Source organism: Borostomias antarcticus (assembly GCF_949987555.1).
Source record: "Borostomias antarcticus genome assembly, chromosome: 31".
Classification (NCBI taxonomy): domain Eukaryota; kingdom Metazoa; phylum Chordata; class Actinopteri; order Stomiiformes; family Stomiidae; genus Borostomias; species Borostomias antarcticus.
In genome coordinates this window covers 3034807-3044806 of record NC_140264.1, presented here as the reverse complement: position 1 = coordinate 3044806, position 10000 = coordinate 3034807, and the positions used below count along the sequence as shown (strand labels likewise).

General features: G+C 47.4%; 1 pseudogene across 1 annotated transcript in view; it reads right to left on the bottom strand.

Moving 5' to 3' along the window:
• Positions 1-10000, bottom strand: part of LOC311327322 (tyrosinase-like) — a 75432-nt pseudogene that overhangs the window by 3170 nt on the left and 62262 nt on the right. Inside the window, exons 7-8 of the transcript in view lie at positions 9001-9040; positions 7815-7956 (exon numbers count right to left, since the gene is read on the bottom strand). The product of the transcript in view is annotated as a tyrosinase-like (transcript). The remainder of the gene's footprint in view (positions 1-7814; positions 7957-9000; positions 9041-10000) is intronic.

The window sequence follows — 10000 nt, the reverse complement described above, 5'->3', positions numbered from 1 at the left end:
TCCTCTAACCGGCTCATTAATGGTCCGATATGGATTTGTTCCCCAAACTGAACCTATGCGCTGTCCCAAACCTTTCCGCGCTATATGTCACACACCTAATGCAGGCACTCCATCAAACGGCAATAATTGACCAATTAGATTGTCATTAATATGTGATCATGTGGACCTGTTTGCTGTTTGGTAAGCATATAAATGACAGTCCTCCTGTGCGTAATGCGAGCCTAAATGAATCCGGCGCTACTCGGCCTACTGGTTGAGATAGAACTCCAAAGAGGTGACGGCGATGGCGACTGCACCCACATAAGGGCACCATCAGTGAATGAATACGTCTATGTGAATCGCTAAAATGTGCACACTATAAATACCCAAATCATATGTGACATGCTCATCACAAGTGTAGTGGCACGGTGGCCTGGCTCCACGCATGACTCATTCATCCTGGCGCACAGCAGGGTAGGGGCTAGACTGGAGGCAGGCGCTGCGCGTGACGGCTGGCTTGTTGGTGTGTGCATAGCCAAGATACATATTCTTTGTCTTATTTACTTTAATCTTTATTAGCATTTTCCATCCATACAACGACAATACAATAAAACATAAAAACATACAATAACAGCTTATGGGTACTTCCATCCATGCAGCTTTTTTTTCTTACTCAAATATGACAATTTTAATATTAGTGGTATCATCACACTTCCTTCTATAATCCATCCATTTTCCCATCTCCCTTCAAACTTTCCTTCCTGCATCCTCAATGCATAAATAAATCTCATAAATCTCCTCCACAACACCCACCACTGCTCCTTGGTTGGGGGTTCCACCTTATACCAAGCCCTCATTATTGTCTTTTTACTAGCAACCAATAGTACTTTCACTAGGTATCTGTCCCCTCCTTGTACATCATTCTGTTATGTTTGCCAAGATGTATATTCAAAGCTGATAAGAATGAGAACCAGTCAAGACCCCACCACAAAATGAGGACCCAAGCCCTCAGCCCCCTCCCCGTCATGAGGTTTACCAGCGGGGCCAAAGGGCCCACACTGAGGTCATGCGCCAGCTATGAAGACACAAACAAGTAAGGTTCACATTTCTACCATTTTATTGTCTGTTGGTGGGTGACTGTGTGAGGTGTGTGAGTGCGTTTGTGAGTGAATGTGTGAGGTCCGTGAGTGTGGTAGTGAGTGACTGTGTGAGGTCCTTGAGTGTGGTAGTGAGTGACTGTGTGAGGTCCGTGAGTGTGGTAGTGAGTGACAGTGTGAGGTCCGTGACAGCATGTGTGAGGGAATGAAGTGCAGTGAGGATGTCCTGTTGGCTCTGGTGGTGTAGTGTGGTGACCTCCACCAACTGCTGAACAACTGCCCCACAACTGCCCCAATCCCTTCTGCCATGTCCCTCTGGGCCTCTAGGGTCATGAGCCTCCAGCACAGCGTCTGATAGGAAGCCCAGCCCTCAGGGACCCTTGAGGCAGGGACGCTGGCAGCCGGAGGTGGAGGCGTGGGCGGTGGAGACGGAGGCGCTGGAGATGGCACTGGAGGTGGAGGCCGGCGCGCTGGAGGTGGAGGCACTGGAGGTCGTGGCGCTGGATGTAGAGGCTGCAACCGGCGGGGGCACGACCGTCAGGTCAAGGACCACTGCAGACTCCCCCTCCTCTGAGTCCCACCCCATGTCAGAGTCTGGAGAAACAATTTCAGTCATTTTCTTTGAGTTTGTCTGTTAACTTGATTATGCATTAACCATTTCATTGTGTAGCCATATTCAATTGATCTGTTTTTCTGTTGGCAGCCAAATAAATGCTTAAGTGTGATTTACCGGGTGATTTAGATGAGAGTCTTAATTTCCTAGAGGGGAAAATGTTTAATGTGGTCTAACATTATGAAGTGGTCATCTGTGTTATCGTTCCCTGTTTTTGGTCCTAAATCAATCATAGCCTACCACAGAATGTGTGGAATGTTTGCTTTCCTCACAGCCACATAATACAGCATGTCCGTGTAGCCTACGCCACATACAGGATGCACGAAACGTACAGTAGGCTACCTAAACTGTAGGAGCAATCAGACAAATGTAGGCTCGTACAAATAGCTTACCTTCCGAAGATGATTTTCTTTCCTCGCGTGGACCTCACCAACAAGCACATGCACCTCCGTCTCCGAAAAGTTTCTCTTCTTTCCGCGTTTTTCCATAAACGTATTTGTCTTTCCTATGCTCCACGCTATATTATGTCGGTTCCTTCCGGGGTATCCACGTTGTGCGCTGTCATAGTTTTGACCATATATGGTTGAATTTGGGCGTGGAGAGGTCGGAACACGGGGCGCGTGCGCGTACGCTCTCTTCTCCGCCACCGTCGGATTTTCTGTGGTGAATTTGGCGCAGCAGCGTGTACGACATGTTTGATAGATCCGAAAAGCGTGTAAATATTCTCGTTGTACGCTACTTTTCGCATTTTCCTCGTTTTCGTCGTACGCCCTCTTTTACACCTGAATTTACACGCTCTTTGATAAATGAGGCCCCTGTATTGGTGCTGTGTCCTTCCTCACCACCAGTACAAGAAGAGTTTCCACACAAATCCCCCCCCCCCCCTCCCTACTTTCTCTCTCTTTGTCATTCCCCCTTTCTCTCTCCTCTCAGGTTCACCACCAGCTATTGAAGAAGCGATAGATGAAGGAGAAGGGAGTTGGAGAAAGAGAAAGACCTGTCGTGGAATTTGGAATGGACCTGGTTTCTTAGGCCTTGATTACACTACTGCGTTTTCGCCTACATTTGTGCCTAGCAATGACTCTACCGCAGCCAAAATGAAGCTCAAACCCAGAGGCCTCAGGATACGGCTGGGGCTGCGTTTCGGCACTCAAAATCTGGAGCTGTGTTCTAGTGTAATAGGCAGATCCAGAGGCTTTTGAAAAAACTAGGAAAAGGCCTACATTGTAATGCTGTGTTCAGTTCACATTATAACAATCAGACAGGTGACTTACGAGTTTGAGCTATATAGCATCTTAGTGGATACGATAGTTAATCAGCCAAGTGGACTGATCTTCTTTGTTCCCGACCAAATAGTACCTTCCTCACACCAGTCTGAACTTTCGAGCAATCCTGCCCTTTTCTTTTTGAATAATATTCTCAACTCTCTAATATATAGTCCTTACAATCAGTTTGTTTAAGTCCTTCATCCATTCCCTCACGATATAGCTCGCATATTACGACGAGACTTGAAATGTGCCCCATATATGGAACAAACACTGGGATGGAAATGTATTTGTTGGTGACTGTTGGTTGAATGTCTGGACAGCTGCATTTTAAACTTGATCATGATGTATATTTTTTCATAAACCTTTTTTAATAAACAATGTATAACCTGAGAGAGGTACTGTAGGGAGTTCATTTGTGTGTATGGGGGTTTGTGGCTGAATTTGGGTCATTTACTCAAAACTCATATCTCAAAAACCCAAAATGACACTGCTGATGGATCTTAGCTTCTCCTTAATAATCAGCAAGATCAGACACAAGAAGACAAAGAACCTTCAGCTTCCAGAATCAGGTCAGGATTGAAAAAGGTCTCATCAGTCTCAGGACCACTGTGTCATCTGTTCTCCCAAGGTGTGGAGGCACCATTCATCTCTCGTGAGCCCAGGGATCTACTGGAGTGTAGGGGTGTGCCCGAATAAGAATACGGTATTCGGATGAGTACAAATAGTAGCTTTTTCCCGAATAGTAAATTCGTACGAATATTGTAAAAAAAATATTCGGGAGGGGGGAGAACAGTCAAATATGTATGAGCGAGCGATACGCACACGTTCGCGCTGATATAGGCACTAGGCAGGCAACGACCGTAAGCAGCACCGAGGGCTTTTGTCCCCAGTTAACTGATTTATTGAGACAGTTATTGGATTTTGTTTTCTTGTCGTAGCCTACCTGCTGCAATAGCCTGTAGAGGAGGACCGGTAGCTAGCTTGTTAGCTCAGTGTAGTATATCTAGCTAACGCTAGCTATTTCAGCTACGCATGCTCAGCCTCTCACTAACCCCCCCTTTTCTTGAATACTGTAGGTCCAGCAGATGCAAAAATGAAAAGGAAGGAGAAAAGTGGTGGCATAGCCAGCTTTTTACAACCCCAAAAAACAAAGACAGGAGGGGAGTCAGACAAAGGCGAAGAGCAGAGTAAGGGACAGGAGAACAGTCAAGGAAGAGAAGAGAAAAGCATGAGTAAGGGAGGAATGAGCAATGAAGAAGAACTGAGTGATGACTGTGAAGAACAAAACATCAGAGACCGAGACAGAGCCACTGAGAGAGAAGAAAGTGACTCAGAAAGAGGGGGAGAGCAGAACAGTGACGAAGAGAGGGACAATGATGGACAGACCGACAGGAGCAGTAGCACTCAGATCCATACTACAAGTCCAGCTGGACCTCATGGTACAGTATATTAGTTCACTGTTAACAGATTCCTATATAACAACATGGCTTTCATGTTCTCGGATATTGGCTAGTGTAGCCTGTGGTGTTGGTTCTTACTGTAGCCTACATGTTCAGAATTGTGCATGGTTTAGGCTGGTGTTGAAGTTAATGCAAGGTGCTTCACACTAGGCTGTGAGTGGGTGAATGGGATTTGAGTAAGACAGTTGAATTGTTTAGTAAGTACTGATACAGTAGTAAATGAATTGCCCTAATTGCTTCTTTTCTCTCATTTCAGAAGTATCGAAATATAAAACTGATGGACCGATGCAGCCACATCTGAACGCCTTTCCACAAACCTTATGGGGAGGGGCAAGAAGATCTTTCCACAGTGAGTGGTACACGTTAGTGCACGTTAGTGGTGTAGTAGCCAGATATGATTTGATTCAGTCTATGAGTTGCAGTAAAAGAGGCCAGCCGTATGGAAAACGGTCTCCGCCTCGTTTTTTCATTTACAGTAAATACGGCATCCAAATATATCACAGTGTGAAGAGGCAATTGCTGGATTCTAATAACCCTGCTTCACATAATGATACGTCACATCCCGTCCTCGCAAATCAACTCACAATGAACGATACGACCATGGATGTATTGAATACGACTGACAATATACCACGACATGAAAACAATACTTTTGGAGTTGAGGACAATCTGGCTATCATACATAGTTTGTTGGCAACTAGGTTTGACAGCTGGACGATTTATATGTTTCACAGCAAATATGCAGTAGTCTACACTTCTCTCATTGCTATCTAGCAATATCAGGTACTACAGTCATAGATATATGGGTACAGTAGGCTATGGAATAGCTAGTTTGGGTTGCTAGGCTCATTGGTTGCTAGGTCGTATCCAGGGTTGAGAGACATTGCTGAAAGAAAAGGTAACGGACACTTTCCATTTCACTTACGGTTCCAAACCCATGTTAACTATTGGATGTCATCGCTGTTCCTCCAAGAAATATTATACAGTATTCAATTTGTAATTCCATAGCAACGTGATTTAGCAGTTAGGGACTATAATGACACTCAGCAGTGAGCAACACATAAATAACATTTCTTTATATTTTTATGTAGAAAATGTGAGTAAATGGCATATATTTATTTATCTTTGGCATGTGGGGCCATGGTATAAGCGGGATAATCAACTCATAGGTGTGCGTTAAACGGTTTTAAGGCACTTTGCGGAGGCACTGAGCGTCGGGTGGTTCTTCGCCTCCACGTCGTGCCTTAAAACCGTTTAACGCGCCTACTCGTTGATTATCCCTTACTGGATCAACGAGGCGGAGACCGTTTTCCATACGTCTGGCTTTTTTTACTGCAACTCTTAGACTGACGTTACAAAATCATATCTGGCTACTACACCACTAACGTGCACCACCACTATATTACACAAAGTGAAAAAACAGTTTTTGATTTAGGGACAGTGAGGTGTCTGGCTATCATAAAGAGTTTGTTGGCAAATAGATTTGACAACTGGACAATGGATGCGTTGCACAGCAAATATGCAGTATCCAACACTTCGTTCATGGCTAGCTAGCAATGGTCCAGCAGGCTATGGGATGAGCTCATTTGGGTTGCTGTCAAAGCCGGCGCATTGATTTAGATCGGTAATTAAACTTCAGCCGAACTACGTGTGCGTATACACGGTTTTAACGCACGTCTGCTGGCCAATCAGGAAAGAGTATTAACCCAGGCCATGGTATAAATATAATTATAGATATAATACATTGTATATAAAATAAAATATAAAATAAAAAGTTAAACAATAAACAGGGTTTAGTCATTATTAGGGCTGGGTATCGGTACTCGATACCTTGTAGTACTGGATCGAAACATCTTCAGTCAAACCAGTACTTCATTCGATCCTTTTTGTATTGAGATCTAGGAAAAAAAGACATTGTAATATGGTCCAATCACCGCAAGCGCTCTTCAATTTAATGTGAAATCGACTGCAACCCATGCTGCAACTGCGAGTTGTTGACACAGTTTAGCACGCTGAGATAATGCCACCAAAGCGCTCAAAGGTATGGTTATACTACACGCCTATGGCGTATGGTAAAAATAAATGCATAAAAACACGGATTTCCCCCATTATCTAGCTAGCTAGCATTAGCAACCCTACTGTAATGCATTGCTTAGTGCATTGGTTACTTAGTGGTATTTTAACTTCTGTAGCAGTGAAATGTGTTTAGGCTAACGTTATTAACTAATGTTATGCTTAAAGTTAAGACCCCCCTAGGCCTACTAGCACCTCAACTGCTACTGCTGATGTTACCACCCCCAGCAGCAGCCCTGACACACCGTTCACATTAGCTGCAAGGTCACGGATGACTGAAAAATTTGTAGTCACTGTCAGTAGTTATATTGTAATAAATGCAGTTTGAAACTCTTTTAAACACTTTCAAAATGTATTCTTGTAAAAATTATTGGAATGTGATAGGATTGATGGCATTTTACATAACTGAATGCTTCCATTCACATGATGGTTATGGAATGGAAAAAATGCAAAAAATAAATTCAAAGTATCGATTGAAGTATTCAATTGGTATCGGTATCACTTTAAGGGTACTGGTATTGGTACTGGTATCGTAATTTTTGAAATGATACCCAGCCCTAGTCATTATATATGGGGGTAGGTTTGTTTAAAGAGTGATTACTATTCGCTGTGCTACCTCGGGGTAACTGGTTGCCCTGCCCCATCACTCCCAGGCCCCTGCGGTCGATCGACACGGTCACAGCTCTTCTCTGTCCTGGCCCCACGGTCACAGCTCTTCTCTGTCCTGGCCCCACGGTCACAGCTCTTCTCTGTCCTGGCCCCACGTTCACAGCTCTTCTCTGTCCTGGCCCCACGGTCACAGCTCTTCTCTGTCCTGGCCCCACGGTCACAGCTCTTCTCTGTCCTGGCCCCACGGTCACAGCTCTTCTCTGTCCTGGCCCCACGGTCACAGCTCTTCTCTGTCCTGGCCCCGCAGGGGTGGAACCAACTGCCCACTGATGTCAGGACAGCAGAGTCACTGCCCATCTTTCACCGCAGGCTCAAAACTCATCTCTTCAAGAAGTACTACCACAATCCTCCCTCTTAAACACCTATTGTATTTGAGATTGCTATTGTTGCACTTTGCCTTCAGCACTAGATTATGTTCTTAGTCAATTGTTTTAGAAAGAAGATGCACGTGTGAGTTCTGGTGAGTAGTAGTACATTGGCTTTTCCTACGTTAAAGGCAATGTATGTTTGTGTGTGATTGTCAGTGCAAAGAGGGAGACACGTGCAGATCTAGAGTGTCTGGACTGGTGTGTTTCTAAGTGCAGATGTGTGTGTGTGTGTGTGTGTGTGTGTGTGTGTGTGTGTGTGTGTGTGTGTGTGTGTGTGCGAGACTGACCAGGGTCGAGCAGGTAGGCGTACTCGTATCCCAGGGCCTCGTTGGACAGGAAGTAGTCCCCGTTGCGGAAGAGGGGCAGGAAGGGCACCATGTGGTATCCGTGGTTGTGTCCGATGGGGGCGTTGGTCTGGGGGTAGCTGGTCTGGGGGTAGCTGGTCTGGGGGTAGCTGGTCTGGGGGGGCTGGTCTGGGGGTAGCTGGTCTGGAGGGGCTGGTCTGGGGGTAGCTGGTCTGGGGGGGCTGGCCTGGGGGTAGCTGGTCTGGAGGGGCTGGTCTGGGGGTAGCTGGTCTGGGGGGGCTGGTCTGGGGGCGTTGGCCTGGGGGGGCTGGTCTGGGGGTAGCTGGTCTGGGGGGGCTGGTCTGGGGTAGCTGGTCTGGGGGGGCTGGTCTGGGGGGGCTGGTCTGGGGGGGCTGGTCTGGGGGTAGCTGGTCTGGGGGTAGCTGGTCTGGGGGGGCTGGTCTGGGGGTAGCTGGTCTGGGGGTAGCTGGTCTGGGGGGGCTGGTCTGGGGGGGCTGGTCTGGGGGTAGCTGGTCTGGGGGTAGCTGGTCTGGGGGGGCTGGTCTGGGGGGGCTGGTCTGGGGGGGCTGGCCTGGGGGTAGCTGGTCTGGGGGTAGCTGGTCTGGGGGGGCTGGCCTGGGGGTAGCTGGTCTGGGGGTAGCTGGTCTGGGGGTAGCTGGTCTGGGGGGGCTGGTCTGGGGGTAGCTGGTCTGGGGGGGCTGGTCTGGGGGTAGCTGGTCTGGGGGTAGCTGGTCTGGGGGTAGCTGGTCTGGGGGTAGCTGGTCTGGGGGTAGCTGGTCTGGGGGTAGCTGGTCTGGGGGGGCTGGTCTGGGGGGGCTGGTCTGGGGGTAGCTGGTCTGGGGGGGCTGGTCTGGGGGGGCTGGTCTGGGGGGGCTGGTCTGGGGGGGCTGGTCTGGGGGTAGCTGGTCTGGGGGTAGCTGGTCTGGGGGGGCTGGTCTGTGGGGGCTGGTCTGGGGGGGCTGGTCTGGGGGTAGCTGGTCTGGGGGGGCTGGTCTGGGGGGGCTGGTCTGGGGGTAGCTGGTCTGGGGGGGCTGGCCTGGGGGTAGCTGGTCTGGGGGGGCTGGTCTGGGGGGGCTGGTCTGGGGGTAGCTGGTCTGGGGGTAGCTGGTCTGGGGGTAGCTGGTCTGGGGGTAGCTGGTCTGGGGGTAGCTGGTCTGGGGGGGCTGGTCTGGGGGGGCTGGTGGGTCCTCAGCCAGCGCTCGTAGATGCTGGGACGGGGGGAGAGAGGAGCGGTTAACCCGTCATCCACACCTCGCTCCCATTCCACTCCTCATACACCCAGATGGACATTAAAGGAGTAGTAAAGGGAAAATGCATGTTTAGCCCTGTTTTAAGGTTACTTATGATCATATACAATGGTTCAGATCAAACTAGACTAAACTAGCACTTTTGAGAAAGTCTGATAATTGCTCTACCACCGTTTAGGTCATACAATGGATGTGGGTGGGCACCTTGAAAAATCATTCAAAAACATATTAAACTCTCGATTTCAAAGACAAGAAGCTCACCGAGGGTGTAATTGGTGTCCGTTGGTGTTCTGACATCAAATTCGCCGCAAAGTATGAATCCTGTAGGGTTTTATTGATCATTTTATGAAATCCATTGACTTGTATTGACGCGACCGTTGTAGATGTGTAGATCAATCCGCAGAGGGGATTCAGGAAGCGGAACTACTTACGGTAGCTATTGTTATTGTTTATGTTGCTAGGATACCTAGTTTGCGGAGGTTTACACACGTATGTGCTGCGACTAAATAGTTCCATGCTAAATATTTAAAAAAGCCTTTCCAGATGAACTAGAATCTTACTTTATGGCAAATTATGTCAGAACGCCAACTAACACCTTGGTGAGTTTCTTGTCTTTGAAATTGAGAGTTTAACATGTTTTTTGAATGATTTTTCACGGTGCCCACCCACATCCATTGTATGACCAAAACGGTGGTAGAGCAATTATCAGACTTTCTCAAAAGTGCTAGTTTTGTCAACGTGTTGATCTGAACCATTGTATATGATCATAAGTAACCTTAAAACAGGGCTGAACATGATTTTTCCCTTTACTACGCCTTTAAGTTATGTATAGAAGGACTAGAGTACGTTGGATATTGTATCGAAGGATTAAAGTTGTTCTGGCAAAGTCTACAGTTTTATCTGTCATTGACAGGGATAGTC